General features: G+C 44.4%; 1 non-coding gene across 1 annotated transcript; it reads left to right on the top strand.

Moving 5' to 3' along the window:
* Positions 1-3,497: 3,497 nt before the first annotated feature.
* TRNAG-UCC lies at positions 3,498-3,569 on the top strand. Its single transcript has one exon. It is a non-coding gene; the product is annotated as a tRNA-Gly (tRNA).
* The last annotated feature ends 13,362 nt before the right edge of the window (positions 3,570-16,931 follow it).

Raw genomic sequence — 16,931 nt, 5'->3', positions numbered from 1 at the left:
GCGGCGTCGCGGGGCACGGGGCGCGGGGCGGCGATGGCCTCGATCAGGGCGGCGCGGGACGGCACGGGGCAACGGCGAGGCGGAGACGGACGGGCAGCCTGGCGGCGTCGGGCGGCGGGGAAGAACGAACTGAACCAAATTTTCACGAGTGCCGCTTACATAGGCAGAGCATTGGTCCCGGTTCATGGCACCAACCGGGACCAATGCACCCCTTTAGTCCCGGTTGGTGGCACCAACTGGGACCAAAGGCCTCTTTTCAGCAGCCCAAAGGGCGGGAAACACAGACCTTTGCGCCCAGTTGGTGCCACAAACCGGGACAAAAGAGAGGCATTGGTCCCAGTTGGTGCCACCAACTGGGACCAATGCTCTCTTTAGTCCCGGTTGGTGCCACCAACCGGGACCAAAGGTCGTGTGCTGGAACTGGCACGGTGCGGTGCTATGTTTAGTCCCACCTCGCTAGCCGAGAGGGGCTCGGAGTGGTTTATAAGCCCTGCCAAACCAACCACTTCGAGCTCCTCTCTACTTCAGGCTTACGGGCCTAAAATCACTCTCTGTGCTTGTGGGCCTATTAGGCCTACTACGGGCCTGCATCCTGGCCCTAGTAATGGGTTTCTAGTCGTATGCAGGCCGTGGTGGCCCTGTAGGTGGCACTTTTTTTTATCTTTCCCCAATTTTTTTGCTTTCTTTTTTGTTTCTAATTACTTATTTATTTTCTTTTACGATAATTCTTTTTGCTATTAAAGTTTGTAACAAAATTCTAATTAATTATTTATTTTCTTTTATGATAATTCTTTTTGCTTTTAATGTTTTGAACAAAATTCTAATTACTTATTTATTTTCTTTTATGATAATTCTTTTTGCTATTAAAGTTTGTAAAAAATTCTACTTACCTATTTATTTTCTTTTATGATAATTCTTTTTCTTTTAATGTTTTGAACAAAATTCTAATTACTTATTATTTTCTTTTATGATAATTCTCTTTACTATTAAAGTTTGTAACAAAATTCTATATAATTTTAGTTTCAATAACACTAGAGGTTTATAAAAGATTTTTAGTTGATTCCTTTAGTACCAGTTCTAAGGCTGTTACAAAGGCATTTTATTTGGTACATGTTTTAAGGCTGGGGCCCCACGAGCACCTTTTAGTACCGGTTCGTGGCATGAACCGGTAAAAGAGTTTTTTAGTTGATTCTTTCTGCAGCTGTTTTTTAGTCCCACCTCGCCAAGCGAGAGGCACTCGCAGCGGTTTATAAGCCCTGAGTATAGAGACGATGAAGGGAGAAGCGCAGTGCTCACCTGCATGTTGGCCTGAAGCTAAGCAATGTGCAGGTGAGCATTGCGCCTCTCTTTCATTTTGGCATGGTATCATCATTTAATCCACATAGCATATGTAAGAAAGTTGAAAGGGTTACGGCAAAAATTGGATGCACTTCGTGTACAAAACGGACCATCAGGATTTCATCAGGATTCCATTGCCGGTTCATCTGCGTGCATTATATATAATTAAGTGTGTCAAAAACCATTACAGAACATCATGAATAGATAATTAAGTGACCAAATTAATAGAAATTCATCATCACATTAAAACCAAAGTACATACATAGTTCTCATCTAACAACATAAAGCTCTGCAGAGCATCTAAATTAGTTAAACCATACATTGAAACTATGTAAAACATTTCAATGCGAAAACAAATGCGATCATAATCGCAACCAAGGTAACAACTAATCCAACGGCATAATGATACCAAGCCTCGGTATGAATGGCATATTTTCTAATCTTTCTAATCTTCAAGTGCATTGCATCCATCATGATCTTGTGATCATCGACGACATCCGCAATATGCAACTCCAATATCATCTTCTCCTCCTCAATTTTTCTTATTTTTTCCTTCAAGAAATTGTTTTCTTCTTCAACTAAATTCAACCTCTCGACAATAGGGTCGGTTGGAATTTCCGGTTCAACAACCTCCTAGATAAATAAAATCTATGTCACGTTGGTCGGCATAATTGTCACAAACAATAAATGAACCAAAGGTTATGAAAAGTAATATATACCACATCCGAATCATAGACAGGACGAGGGTCGACGGGGGCGGATACCAAAACCATCGCACTATATAAGATGCAATAATAAAAGTAAGAAAATAATACAAGTATCTATCTAAACACACAAGTAAGAATATTTTTCCTTTCAGAAAGAAGATAAGAACAATAGGCTCACTATGGTGGTGCCGGCGATGATATCGGCGCGAGTGATCGACGGCGGTGAAGACGGGGACGGGGCGTGACGGGCCGCTAAACCTAGACAAATATTGAGAAAAATGGAGCTTGGAGAGGAGAAAGCTTAAGTAGTGTGGCTCGGGCATTCCATCGAACACCTTGTGTGCATAGGAGGTGAGCTAGAGCACCACCAAGCCCTCTCCCCCTCGGCGGCCAGAAAAAACAGAGCAGCAGTGTGCTCTGCTCTTACGCGAGGGGGTATATGTAGGCATATCATTGGTCCCGGTTGGTGGCATGAACCGGGACTAAAGGGCAGCCTTTGGTCCCGGTTCAAGCCACCAACCGGGACCAATGGTGGTGGGCCAGGAACAAGGCCCATTGATCCCGGTTCGTCCCACCAAGGGACCAAAAGGTCCAGACGAACCGGGACCAATGGCCCACGTGGCCCGGCCAGCCCCCGGGGCTCACGAACCAGGTTCAATGCCCCCATGGGTCCCGGTTCTGGACTGAACCGGGACTAATGGGCTGACCCGGTCTGAACCTTTGCCCCCTTTTCTTTTAGTGAGTGCCTCCACCCCGTCGAGTAACACCCAGATCTAGCCACGTAGGATGCAAACATATATAGTAAGAAAAGAACCTACAACTAATGCACAGGAGTGCCTCCCTCCCTCTCCCCTCACCGGCCTGCGATACCGCCAGATCTGGTAGAGAGGGGCCCTTCCCTATTTTTTTCCCTCCCTGTAGTTGACCACCATAGATAAACGAACATTCTACTAAAAAAAGACGATAAAATGAACGTTATCATAGTTCCTAGAGTGATTCAAAGTAAGAGGAGAGAACATCTTGAGATGCGTTTGGTTCGCCGAAAAAATTGCGGCTTTCAATTATAGCGGTTTGCAAAACCGTAGCCAGCGTTTGTTTCACTGTCGACGTTTTTCATAACAGCGCTTTCCCATACAGTGTTTCAAAAAATCGAAACCGCTCAATCCGGAGGTGATTAGAAAATCAGGACATTGCCACACGAACCAAACAAAGAACGTATAGTGAAAAATTAATCGGAAGCGGCGTGTCCGGCAAACCGAATGTGTTACCAGGGCCGAACCAAACGCGTCATTACTTGATGACGGCATCAAATAGTTATCTATTTTTGCGAAGTTTGTGGACGTGCTTTCCGTGAGAACAAGCGCAAAAATGTTAGTTGGCTCATACTACTAGGTAGTGTGAAAACAGCAACCTCGTGATAAATATGCTTTCATCTAAATTAGAGTCATTAGTGCGTCTGTAGTCCAACGGTTAGGATAATTGCCTTCCAAGCAATAGACCCGGGTTCGACTCCCGGCAGACGCAATTTTTTCTAAGGTGCTGCTACTTAGTTGTGCCATGACATTGATTTTTTATTATGCATGGAAACTTACGCAATTTTTTCTAAGGAGCTGCCACTTTGGTGTACCATGACGTTGCTTTTTTTATTATGCATGGAAATTTTTTTATAGGACGCTTTGATTTTATCCTATATATACTTTTAAGGAATATAAGGATGCTAGATAATTGTCCATGTGTTACAATTTTCTTTGTTTTTACATCATTGGTTGATGCAGATCCGTACTCTAAAAATTCGACTTTGACGGGCGCCTTAAAACGGACCCCAAATGTCTAGGTTGACCGGCATTCCTCATATCCAGCTCAAATATGGGGCGGATATGGGGAGCCCGGGCGCGTCTGCCATGTCGGAACTGACATACCTACCACATCTCAAATTGCACCAAATCCACCCCTTCGACCTACCGGATCCATTTGCTCTCTCCTCTTTTCTCCCTCCTTTGCGTCGTCCGTCTCGCAGCCTTTCCAAGCCTCCGCGCCGCCAGCACCAACACCACACTTCTCTCTCCCGTCCTCAACGCCGGAGACGTCATCGCCGGCCCGGATGCAACTGCAGTACGTCCGGCAACTACCGGGCTCCCCCTTGCACTCTATGTGTTCGACACATTGTTCGACGTGGTTTTTTGTAGGAAAAACGATGAATGCGATGGTTCGTCGGACGTGGAGTATGGACCGACAAAGCTTGATCAAATGATACAAGATGAGTTTTTCTATTCCAAGAAGTGGACATGACCATGCTCATGAGCATGCAAGAGGAAATGGACCGGCAAGTCGAGCATATTCTTAATTCCAAGGGCTCAATCAAAGGGACAGAGTGATCAATCGGGATAGGGTGTCCAGAGCACGAGTACTATACCAGGACTAATTTACTCCGAACCTAACTTTCCCGGATGATCCATGGTTTTGTCGCCGTTTTTGCATGCGAAAACCATTGTTTCTGCGCATTGTGGAGGAAATGGAGGCACACGATGACTACTTCAAGCTCACATGGGATTGCTGTGGCAAACTTTCTTTCTCAGCTAAGCAGAAGCATGACTGCTCTGAGGATGCTTGCAGTTGGTACTGCCACATATGCCGTTGATGAGATGGTCAGGATGCGGGAGAGCATATGCCTGAAAAGTGAAGACTATTGTCAAGTTTGCCCGCACCATGGTGCAGGTGTTTGGAGCAGAGTATCTGAGAGAACCAAATGCGCAGGACATAGAAAAATGGTTGGCTATTGGAGAGGCCAGATGGTTTACAGGGAAGCTCGGATCAATTGATTGCATGCATTGGCAATGGAAGAACTGCCCCAAGGGTTTGCGGGGAATGTATCAATAGCACACCAAAGAGGTCACCATCACACCAGAAGCAGTGGCATCACACGACTTATGGATTTGGCATGCTTTCTTTGGACTACCGGGTTCTCACATGACATCAACGTGCTTCAAGGATCTCCGATGTTCAAGGGCTTTGCAATGGGGAATCGCCGTTGTGCAACTGCACCACCAATGGCCATGACTACACATGTGATAAAATCTTGCCGATGTCATCTATCCTTAGTGGGCGGCGTTTGTGAAGACCATTATTTCCGAACAACATATCAAGAAATAAAGCCACTTTGCAATAATGCAGGAAGCAACTAGGAAGGATGTGAAGAGGGCATTCGAAGTGCTTCAAGCTCGTTTGGCAATTGTTAGTGGGGTTGAAATGATGTAGGAATCAAAAACTTTGTGGCAATTCATAACATGCTCTGTTAGCTTTTGGCTGTGTGCATCCTGAATGTCTTTCGACATCTCGTTGGTGCAGAGGCTGAGTGTAATTGGTATCTTCAAAAAATTAATATATTCCTCTATTGAAAAGAAAGATGAATTTAGACACAATATGCATCCGGATGGATGGAGTAGCTTAAAATAAAGTGCATTGGGACTGCGCTCCTAGAAATCATTAAGGATCCAAGATTCCATGTATACGTGGTGCTTGTCTAGGTGAATTATATGAGCAAAAATCTCGAGATTAAAAGAGCGTATATCTCGTGCGCTTGCAAATCTTTGGATTCCCATTTAAAATATATCCCAGCCTCTTGCTATTTATAAACTTGCAGTCCTTGTCTCACACATTTGGAGTCCAACTATTTCTTTCTTTCTTCCTACTAGGGCTCCAACTATTTCTTACCGGAACCTTACACGTGACTAGAACTGAGTTAGTAAGTACAAGAGATTGGCCAATATGAGAGGGAGCAGCCTGGTGCACGGGACGATGATATTCTTCATTGGATGCCTTGTCATATTCCCAGGAGCACCCTCTCTAAATCCCACGCTTCGTCACCGGTGCCCGCCAATGAGCAGCTCCTCCGCCGCCTGTCCCTCCCCTCCCTCTTCCCATCTCATATGCCTGTCTCATCTCTCGCTGCAGCTCGAGAAGACCCAACTCAGTCACCATGGATAATGGAGCCGAGCTCGACCCAGACCACCACCGCGCTGCCCGAGCTTCCCACCACCGGATCCGACTCAGTCACAGTGGATAATGGATAACTCACTTACAAACATTATGGTAACTTTTTGTCTCGACAAACAAATTGTTGAAAAATGTATCCTAGTTATTTTTGTGTAAAATAGCATGGTAATACAACATAGGGAAAAAGTTGTTGAAACCCATCGCCGGGGACTTTTTGTGTAAATAACATGGTAATATTCGCACCATAGATTTGATAACTTGTGTATGAACACCATGCTAACTTTGACCCCGGGGTAGTTGGTTTTTTTAACTGATAAGCCCGATAAATTCTATGTAAATCTCTACTCCTAGTGTCTCAGTACGTAAGTCATTCGTTCCCACCGTCCCATCGATCTCCCCACCAGGCGATCCCTCCCCCCACCGATTTTTTCCTCCCACCGAAAACCGAGACCGGTTTTCATTTTTGCATCACAAGAACCAAGCCAAATGTTCCATCCCCTTCCATATAAAACAACAACCTTCCATCCTTCCCTTTCATTTACGACACATATCAAATCAAATCATATGGAATCATCCTTCCCTTCCAGTCAGGAGAAACTTCCATAAACAACAGTTTAATCAAATATTTTATATGGATACCAGAAATGGCCATCGGGTATTTCCGTGGGGTTGAACCTGACGAGATTGAAATCATAGGTCATACCGGTCTGTAGCATGCTATTGAAGCGAATTGCTTGATTGTTGTACGCAATCGCTTCCATCTTTGTTCCCTAATATTTTCTTATGAATCATAACAATAATGAGAAAACAAAACTGTTTATCAAACATGTATTTTAAAAATGTGAGCTATAAAAATGCGGGCTATCAAGTAGTGATGATTAATGACTTACATGCTGATCGAGTAGTATACACTGAAGGTACAAGTTTCCCATGTCATTCTCCTTGATTTGAGCCTTCCACAGGACCCCAGAGTGAATGATCCAGCAATTTTGATATATATGCTCCATTTGGACACGATGAAAAGTCAAGTTCCTGTGCGTAGAATAGAAAGAACGGACAAGGTAAATTACTGAGTGGTGATGGCAGACAGCCGTACAATATGATTATTCTATCTTGCCTGTTCATCGGAGGGATGATGGGTTGACTGACGATAGGAACCTGCGGCGATGCCATCGCCCTCTTAGAGGTGATCGATCCATATGAGTATACCATGGTCGTGGAGGAGATGGCTTTTCCTCTGTAGAAAGATGGAGACAAAGATGGTGCTGTAGAAAGATGGAGACAAAGATGGTGCTGCGGGGCTTTTATATAAACATACTGGGCGGCGGGAAAATGAAAAATGGTTAAGAAAATTTGGTTTTGGGCGGGCGACGGGAAAATGAAAAATGAAAATTGTCAATAATCGGATCTTTAATATTCGGCAACCTATTGAAAATTGTGTATTTATCAAGGAAACAGACACTTCAAAATCGGTCTGTGATCAACCTAGCTGATTTGTGATTTGTGATTCACAATATATTTAATTAATGCAAATTTGTGATTTATGATCACTTCCCTTTTCAAAATGTAACTGATTTATCACATGCGTATATAATCTCAAATTCTTGCCGTAACTGATTTATGATCACCAAATTTTCTTAACCATTTTTCATTTTCCCGCCGCCCAGTATGTTTATATAAAAGCCCCGCATCACCATCTTTGTCTCCATCTTTCTACAGCACCATCTTTGTCTCCATCTTTCTACAGACGAAAAGCCATCTCCTCCACGACCATGGTAAACTCATACTGATTGATCACCTCTAAGAGGGTGATGGCATCGCCGTAGGTTCCTATCGTTAGTCAACCCATCATCCCTCCGATGAACAGGCAAGATAGAATAATCACATTGTACGGCTGTTTGCCATCATCGCTCAGTAATTTACCTCGTCCGTTCTTTCTATTCTACGCACAGGAACTTGACTTTTCATCGTGTCCAAATGGAGCATATATATCAAAATTGCTGGATCATTCACTCTGGGGTCCTGTGGAAGGCTCAAATCAAGGAGAATGACATGGAAAACTTGTACCTTCAGTGTATACTACTCGATTATCATGTAAGTCATTAATCCTCACTACTTGATAGCCCGTATGTTTATAGCCCACATTTTAAAAATACATGTTTGATAAACATTTTTGTTTCCTCATTATTTTTATGATTCATAAAAAATATTAGGGAACAAAGATGGAAGCGATCGCGTACAACAACCAAGCAATTCGCTTCAACAACATGCTACAGACCGGTATGACCTATGATTTCAATCTCGTCGGGTTCAACCCCATGGAAATACCCGATGGACATTTCTGGTATCTACCCATGGACTTTGTCGTCACACTACATGTTAGGACCGAGGTTATGAGGTTTCACTAGTGGCTTCTCTCAAGATAGCATTAGTATTATGGTGGATGAACAAATTACTGTCGAGCAATTGATAGAAAAGTGCAGAGTTATGAGAATATCTAGGCATGATCATGTATATAGGCATCACGTCCGTGACAAGTAGACCGACTCCTGCCTGCATCTACTACTATTACTCCACACATTGACCGACTCGTGCCTGCATCTAGAGTATTAAGTTCATGAAGAACAGAGTAACACATCAAGCAAAATGACATGATGTAGAGGGATAAACTCAAGCAATATGATATAAACCCCATCTTTTCATCCTCGATGGCAACAATACAATACGTGCCTTGCTGCCCCTGCTGTCACTGTGAAAGGACACCGCAAGATTGAAACCAAAGCTAAGCACTTCTCCCATTGCAAGAAAGAGCAATCTAGTAGGCCAAACCAAACAGATAATTCGAAGAGACTTGCAAAGATAACCAATCATACATAAAAGAATTCAGAGGAGATTCAAATATTTCTCATAGATAAACTTGATCATAAACCCACAATTCATCGGATCTCGACAAACACACCCCAAAAAGAGTTACATCGAATAGATCTCCAAGAAGATCAAGAAGAACATTGTATTGAGATTCAAAGAGAGAGAAGAAGCCATCTAGCTAATAACTATGGACCTGAAGGTCTGTGGTAAACTACTCACAACTCATCGGAGAGGTTATGGTGTTGATGTAGAAGCCCTCCGCGATCGATTCCCCCTCCGGCGGAGCGCCGAAAAAGGCTCCAAGATGGGATCTCACGGGTACAGAAGGTTGCGGCGGTGGAAATAGGGTTTCGTGGTGCTCCTGGCTGTTTTTGGGGTACCTAGATATATATAGGCGAAGGAGGTCAGTTAGGAGAGCCATGAGGGGCCCATGAGGGTGGGGGGCGCGCCCACCCCTCTAGGGCGCGGCTTGCGCCCTCGTGGCCGCCTTGGCTGCTTCTTGACGACCACTCGAAGTCTCCTGGATTGCGTTTGTTCCAAAAAGATCGCTCCCGAAGGTTTCATTCCGTTTGGACTCCGTTTGATATTCCTTTTCTTCAAAACACTGAAATAGGCAAAAAAAACAGCAATTCGGGCTGGGCCTCCGGTTAGTAGGTTAGTCCCAAAAATGATATAAAAGTGTAAAGTAAAGCCCATAAACATCCAAAATAGGTAATATAATAGCATGGAACAATGAAAAATTATAGATACGTTGGAGACGTATCAAGCATCCCCAAGCTTAATTCCTGCTTGTCCTCGAGTAGGTAAATGATAAAAACAGAATTTTTGATGTGGAATGCTACCTAGCATATTTCTCAATGTAATTTTATTTATTGTGGCATGAATGTTTAGATCCAAATGATTCAAGATAAAAGTTCATATTAACATAAAAATATTAATACTTCAAGCATACTAACAAGTAATAAAGTCTTATCAAAATAGCATAGCCAAAGAAAGCTTAACCGTACAAAATCATATAATTAGGTTATGCTTCATTTTCATCACACAAAATACTCCCATCATGCACAACCTTGGTTTCAGCCAAGCAATTGGTTCATACTTTTTAACGCGCTTCAGCTTTTTCAACTCTCATGCAATACATGAGCGCAAGCCATGGATATAACACTATATGTGGAATAGGATGGTGGTTGTGAAGAAGACAAAAAGGGAGAAGATAGTCTCACATCAACTAGGCGTATCAACAGGCCATGGAGATGCCCATTAATAGATATCAATGTGAATGAGTAGGCATTGCCATGCAATGGATGCACTGGAGCTATAAATGTATGAAAGCTCAACAAAAGAAACTAAGTGGATGTGCATCCAACTTGCTTGCTCACGAAGACCTAGGGAATTTTGAGGAAGCCCATCATTGGAATATACAAGCCACGTTCTATAATGAAAAATTCCCACTAGTATATGAAAGTAACAACATAGGAGACTCTCTATCATGAAGATCATGGTGCTACTTTGAAGCACAAGTGTGAAAAAAAGATAGTAACATTGTCCCTTCTCTCTTTTCTCTCATTTTTTTGTGGGCTTCTTTGGCCTTTTTTTATTTGGGCTTCTTTGGCCTCTTTTATTTTATAAAGTCCGAAGTCTCATCCCGACTTGTGGGGGAATCATAGTCTCCATCATCCTTTCCTCACTTGGTACAATGCTCTAATAATGAAGATCATCACCCTTTTATTGATTTACAACTCAAGAATTACAACTCAATACTTAGAACAAAATATGACTCTATGTGAATGCGTGCGGCGGTGTACACGGGATGTGAAATGAATCAAGAGTGACATGTATGAAAGAATTATGAAGGTGGCCTTGCCAATAATACGATGTCAAGTACATGATCATGCAAAAGCAATATGACAATGATGGAGCGTGTCATAGTAAACGGAACAGTGGAAAGTTTCATGGCTATATATCTCGGAATGGCTATGGTAATGCCATAATAGGTAGGTATGGTGGCTCTTTTGAGGAAGGTAAATGGTGGGTGTATGATACCGGCGAACCAAACATGTTGTTAGTAGATGGGGGCATCAAATAGTTATCAGTTTTTGCTAAGTTTGTCAATGTGCATTCTGTGAGAGCAAGCCCAAAAATGTTAGCGGACTCATGCTAGGTAGTGTGAAAACAGAAACTTCCTTGATAAATAAACTTTCATCTAAATTAGTGTCACCATTGCGTCTGTAGTCCAACGGTTAGGATAATTGCCTTCCAAGCAATAGACCCGGGTTATAGATTCCATGAAGACACAATTTTTTCTTAAGTGCTGCCACCATCTTGTTCCATGACATTGATTTTTTTTGAAGTCAAAGAATAGCTTTATAGATTAACGGTGGTTGTGCATATCGCCCAACACACGATCAGCCACAGTGGGCGGTACAGTTATGTTCCACTCCGTACAATTATTTGGTAAACACATACGACCTATTTGAGCTAATTCATGCTCAACAGAATTTGCCTTTCGACGGCAGACTCGTATAGTGAACTTTGAGAACCACATCTTGAGTTGGAGCTGTATGTCTTCGATTACTGCAGCAAAGGGTGAGGAATCCGCCTTCCAAATGTCCAAAGCATCTGCAAGCAATTGTGAGTCTGTTTCAAAAGCAACTCTAGTGGCGCGACCGGCAGCTCCCCTTCTCGAATCTTGTTCCTGTTTCTCCACCAATGCCACCAAAAATTACTATAAGCATCCTTTTCCTCTCATCCAGCTCCCACAACTTATCAAGCATTGCATGCATCCCCTGATGCTCTCAAGCTGCACGCGTTCCTGCTCAAGGCCCAGTGCTCGCCATCCTTCCTTGACCAGCTTGCATTTTATAAATAGGTGCGCCCCATCCTCCTCGGTCCTCCCGCAGATGAAGAAGCTAGAGCGCTCCAGCCTCATACCTCTCCTCTTCAGATTAGTGCATAGTGCCAATGACTGGTGCTTCATCCTCCAAATGAACATCTGCAACTTTACTGGGCACCGCATTTTCCATATGCGTTTCTAGGTTGGGTCATCATGCCTCTTCAATTGTCCTGCGACCGAGGAACCCGATTCGGGTGCCCCTGTTTGTACTTGCTTGCATAACTCAACATGGAGCTTATAAGCGCTTTTGACGGAATATTCACCCTTCGTATCAAAGTGCCAGGCAGTAAATTCATCCACCCCCTCCTGAAGCGGAATGTTTAGGATCTGTTTTGTGTCCTCCTCGCAAAAGGTGTCTCAGACAAGCACCTCATCCCATTTTCCAGTGACTGGGCTGATTAGCTCACTGACCATTGTGAGGAGATTGGCCCCCAGTGGTGTGATAACTCTCCGTGACCATGGTCTCAGTATCCAAGGGTTCGACCAGATGTGTACATTGGACCCGTCCCCAATCCTCCATATATATCCCTGCTTCACGAGGTCCAACCCATGGAGAATGCTCCGCCAAGAATATGAGATCCCATCATGGACTTCAGCTTCTAGCACGGTCCTCCCGGGGAAGTATCTCGCCTGCAAGACCTTTGCGCCAAGGCTGTTCGGGTTCTGGAGGAGTCACCACCACTGCCTTGACTACATTGCCATATTGAAGCTATGCTTATCTCTGAACCCCATTCCACCCATTACTTTCGCCGAGTTAGCTTGTCCCAACTTATCCAATGCATCAGGTTTTGCTTGTCCTGCTGACTCCACCAAAACATACACATTAGTGTGTTCAACTCTGCACAGAATGTTTTGGTGAGGTCGAAACATGACATGGCGAAGGCGGGAATAGCTTAAGCCACGGCCTTCACAAGAACTTCTTTGCTTTCTTTTGCTAGGAGCCTTTCGTGCCACCCATGAACTCTCCCACATATGTTGCGCTTGATATAATTGAACGCCCTCTTCCTGGATCGCCCGACATGAACGGGTAGACCGAGGTATTTCTCATTCCAATCATCGTTCTGTATTCCAAGGTGTCCTTAACCGAGTTCCTCTCTGCGTATCCTGTATTTTGACTGAACATTATGGCCGACTTTTCCACATTGATACACTGCCCAGAACAGTCCTCATACAATTGTAAAGCACCATGGAGGGCTGCCGCTTCCTGTTGCTCCGCTTTGATCAATAACATGGAATCGTCCGCAAAGAATAGATGTGATACACAAGGCGCCCTTGGGCAGATTTTGACTCCATGTAGCGTACCATTCCGTTCTGCATCCGCAAGCAACACTGACAGTCCTTCCGCACATATTACAAATAAGTAGGGAGACACCGGATCTCCTTGCCTAAGGCCCCGTGACGGGATGAATTGTTGGGTAAGCTCTCCATTCACTTTGATCTGATATCTCACTGTCTTCACACATTTCATAATTAGCTCAACCCATCTTCTGCTGAAACCTAGCTTACCCATCATTGCCTCCAAAAAGCACCATTCGACCCTATCATAGGCTTTGCTCATGTCTGCTTTGACTGCCGCATACCCAGCCTTCCCGGTCCTCTTATTTAGCAAGTAGTGGGACAACTCGTATGCTATAAGGACATTGTCTGTGATTAGTCTCCCTGGCACAAACGCGCTTTGATTCTCTGAAATAATACCAGGAAGAATTAACTTAAGCCAGTTTGCAATGACTTTTGACACTAGTTTGTATATCACATTGCATAGACTTGTTGGCCGGAGATCCTTGATTCTCTTCGGGTTTTTAACTTTAGGTATGAGCACGACCATTGTATCGTTCCAGCCCTCCGGGATCTCTCCTCCGTTCAGTACAGCTAGCACTTCTTCCACTACTTTGTCCCCCATAAAATGCCAATGCCTCTTAAAGACAATTGCCGGCATCCCATTAGGTCCCGGCACCTTAAGGTCGCCAATATGGTCCAGCGCCGCGTTTTCAAAACCATAGCTAGCGTTTGTCTCGCTGTCGACGTTTTCCATAACAACGCTTTCCGATACAGCGATTCATAAAATCAAAACCACCCGATCCGGAGGTGATTTGAAAATCAGGTTTCGACCGCACGAACCAAAGAAAGAACATATTGCGAAAATTAATTGGAAGCAGCTTGTCCCGTTACAGCAAACCGAATGCGTTACCTAGGTCGAACCAAACGCATTGTTAGTAGACGAGGGCATCAAATAGTTATCAGTTTTTGCTAAGTTTGTCGATGTGCATTTTGTGAGAGCAAGCCCAAAAATGTTAGCGGACTCATGCTAGGTAGTGTGAAAACAGAAACTTCCTTGATAAATAAACTTTCATCTAAATTAGTGTCACCATTGCGTCTGTAGTCCAACGGTTAGGATAATTGCCTTCCAAGCAATAGACCCGGGTTATAGATTCCATGAAGACACAATTTTTTCTTAAGTGCTGCCACCATCTTGTTCCATGACATTGATTTTTTTTGAAGTCAAAGAATAGCTTTATAGATTAACGGTGGTTGTGCATATCGCCCAACACACGATCAGCCACAGTGGGCGGTACAGTTGTGTTCCACTCCGTACAATTATTTGGTAAACACATACGACCTATTTGAGCTAATTCATGCTCAACAGAATTTGCCTTTCGACGGCAGACTCGTATAGTGAACTTTGAGAACCACATCTTGAGTTGGAGCTGTATGTCTTCGATTACTGCAGCAAAGGGTGAGGAATCCGCCTTCCAAATGTCCAAAGCATCTGCAAGCAATTGTGAGTCTGTTTGAAAAGCAACTCTAGTGGCGCGACCGGCAGCTCCCCTTCTTGAATCTTGTTCCTGTTTCTCCACCAATGCCACCAAAAATTACTATAAGCATCCTTTTCCTCTCATCCAGCTCCCACAACTTATCAAGCATTGCATGCATTCCCTGATGCTCTCAAGCTGCACGCGTTCCTGCTCAAGGCCCAGTGCTCGCCATCCTTCCTTGACCAGCTTGCATTTTATAAATAGGTGCGCCCCATCCTCCTCGGTCCTCCCGCAGATGAAGCAGCTAGAGCGCTCCAGCCTCATACCTCTCCTCTTCAGATTAGTGCATAGTGCCAATGACTGGTGCTTCATCCTCCAAATGAACATCTGCAACTTTACTGGGCACCGCATTTTCCATATGCGTTTCTAGGTTGGGTCATCATGCCTCTTCAATTGTCCTGCGACCGAGGAACCCGATTCGGGTGCCCCTGTTTGTACTTGCTTGCATAACTCAACATGGAGCTTATAAGCGCTTTTGACGGAATATTCACCCTTCGTATCAAAGTGCCAGGCAGTAAATTCATCCACCCCCTCCTGAAGCGGAATGTTTAGGATCTGTTTTGTGTCCTCCTCGCAAAAGGTGTCTCAGACAAGCACCTCATCCCATTTTCCAGTGACTGGGCTGATTAGCTCACTGACCATTGTGAGGAGATTGGCCCCCAGTGGTGTGATAACTCTCCGTGACCATGGTCTCAGTATCCAAGGGTTCGACCAGATGTGTACATTGGACCCGTCCCCAATCCTCCATATATATCCCTGCTTCACGAGGTCCAACCCATGGAGAATGCTCCGCCAAGAATATGAGATCCCATCATGGACTTCAGCTTCTAGCACGGTCCTCCCGGGGAAGTATCTCGCCTGCAAGACCTTTGCGCCAAGGCTGTTCGGGTTCTGGAGGAGTCACCACCACTGCCTTGACTACATTGCCATATTGAAGCTATGCTTATCTCTGAACCCCATTCCACCCATTACTTTCGCCGAGTTAGCTTGTCCCAACTTATCCAATGCATCAGGTTTTGCTTGTCCTGCTGACTCCACCAAAACATACACATTAGTGTGTTCAACTCTGCACAGAATGTTTTGGTGAGGTCGAAACATGACATGGCGAAGGCGGGAATAGCTTAAGCCACGGCCTTCACAAGAACTTCTTTGCTTTCTTTTGCTAGGAGCCTTTCGTGCCACCCATGAACTCTCCCACATATGTTGCGCTTGATATAATTGAACGCCCTCTTCCTGGATCGCCCGACATGAACGGGTAGACCGAGGTATTTCTCATTCCAATCATCGTTCTGTATTCCAAGGTGTCCTTAACCGAGTTCCTCTCTGCGTATCCTGTATTTTGACTGAACATTATGGCCGACTTTTCCACATTGATACACTGCCCAGAACAGTCCTCATACAATTGTAAAGCACCATGGAGGGCTGCCGCTTCCTGTTGCTCCGCTTTGATCAATAACATGGAATCGTCCGCAAAGAATAGATGTGATACACAAGGCGCCCTTGGGCAGATTTTGACTCCATGTAGCGTACCATTCCGTTCTGCATCCGCAAGCAACACTGACAGTCCTTCCGCACATATTACAAATAAGTAGGGAGACACCGGATCTCCTTGCCTAAGGCCCCGTGACGGGATGAATTGTTGGGTAAGCTCTCCATTCACTTTGATCTGATATCTCACTGTCTTCACACATTTCATAATTAGCTCAACCCATCTTCTGCTGAAACCTAGCTTACCCATCATTGCCTCCAAAAAGCACCATTCGACCCTATCATAGGCTTTGCTCATGTCTGCTTTGACTGCCGCATACCCAGCCTTCCCGGTCCTCTTATTTAGCAAGTAGTGGGACAACTCGTATGCTATAAGGACATTGTCTGTGATTAGTCTCCCTGGCACAAACGCGCTTTGATTCTCTGAAATAATACCAGGAAGAATTAACTTAAGCCAGTTTGCAATGACTTTTGACACTAGTTTGTATATCACATTGCATAGACTTGTTGGCCGGAGATCCTTGATTCTCTTCGGGTTTTTAACTTTAGGTATGAGCACGACCATTGTATCGTTCCAGCCCTCCGGGATCTCTCCTCCGTTCAGTACAGCTAGCACTTCTTCCACTACTTTGTCCCCCATAAAATGCCAATGCCTCTTAAAGACAATTGCCGGCATCCCATTAGGTCCCGGCACCTTAAGGTCGCCAATATGGTCCAGCGCCGCGTTTTCAAAACCATAGCTAGCGTTTGTCTCGCTGTCGACGTTTTCCATAACAACGCTTTCCGATACAGCGATTCATAAAATCAAAACCACCCGATCCGGAGGTGATT

This window comes from Triticum dicoccoides, chromosome 4A (genome assembly GCF_002162155.2).
Source record: "Triticum dicoccoides isolate Atlit2015 ecotype Zavitan chromosome 4A, WEW_v2.0, whole genome shotgun sequence".
NCBI lineage: Eukaryota > Viridiplantae > Streptophyta > Magnoliopsida > Poales > Poaceae > Triticum > Triticum dicoccoides.
This window is presented reverse-complemented; position numbering and strand designations above follow the sequence as displayed.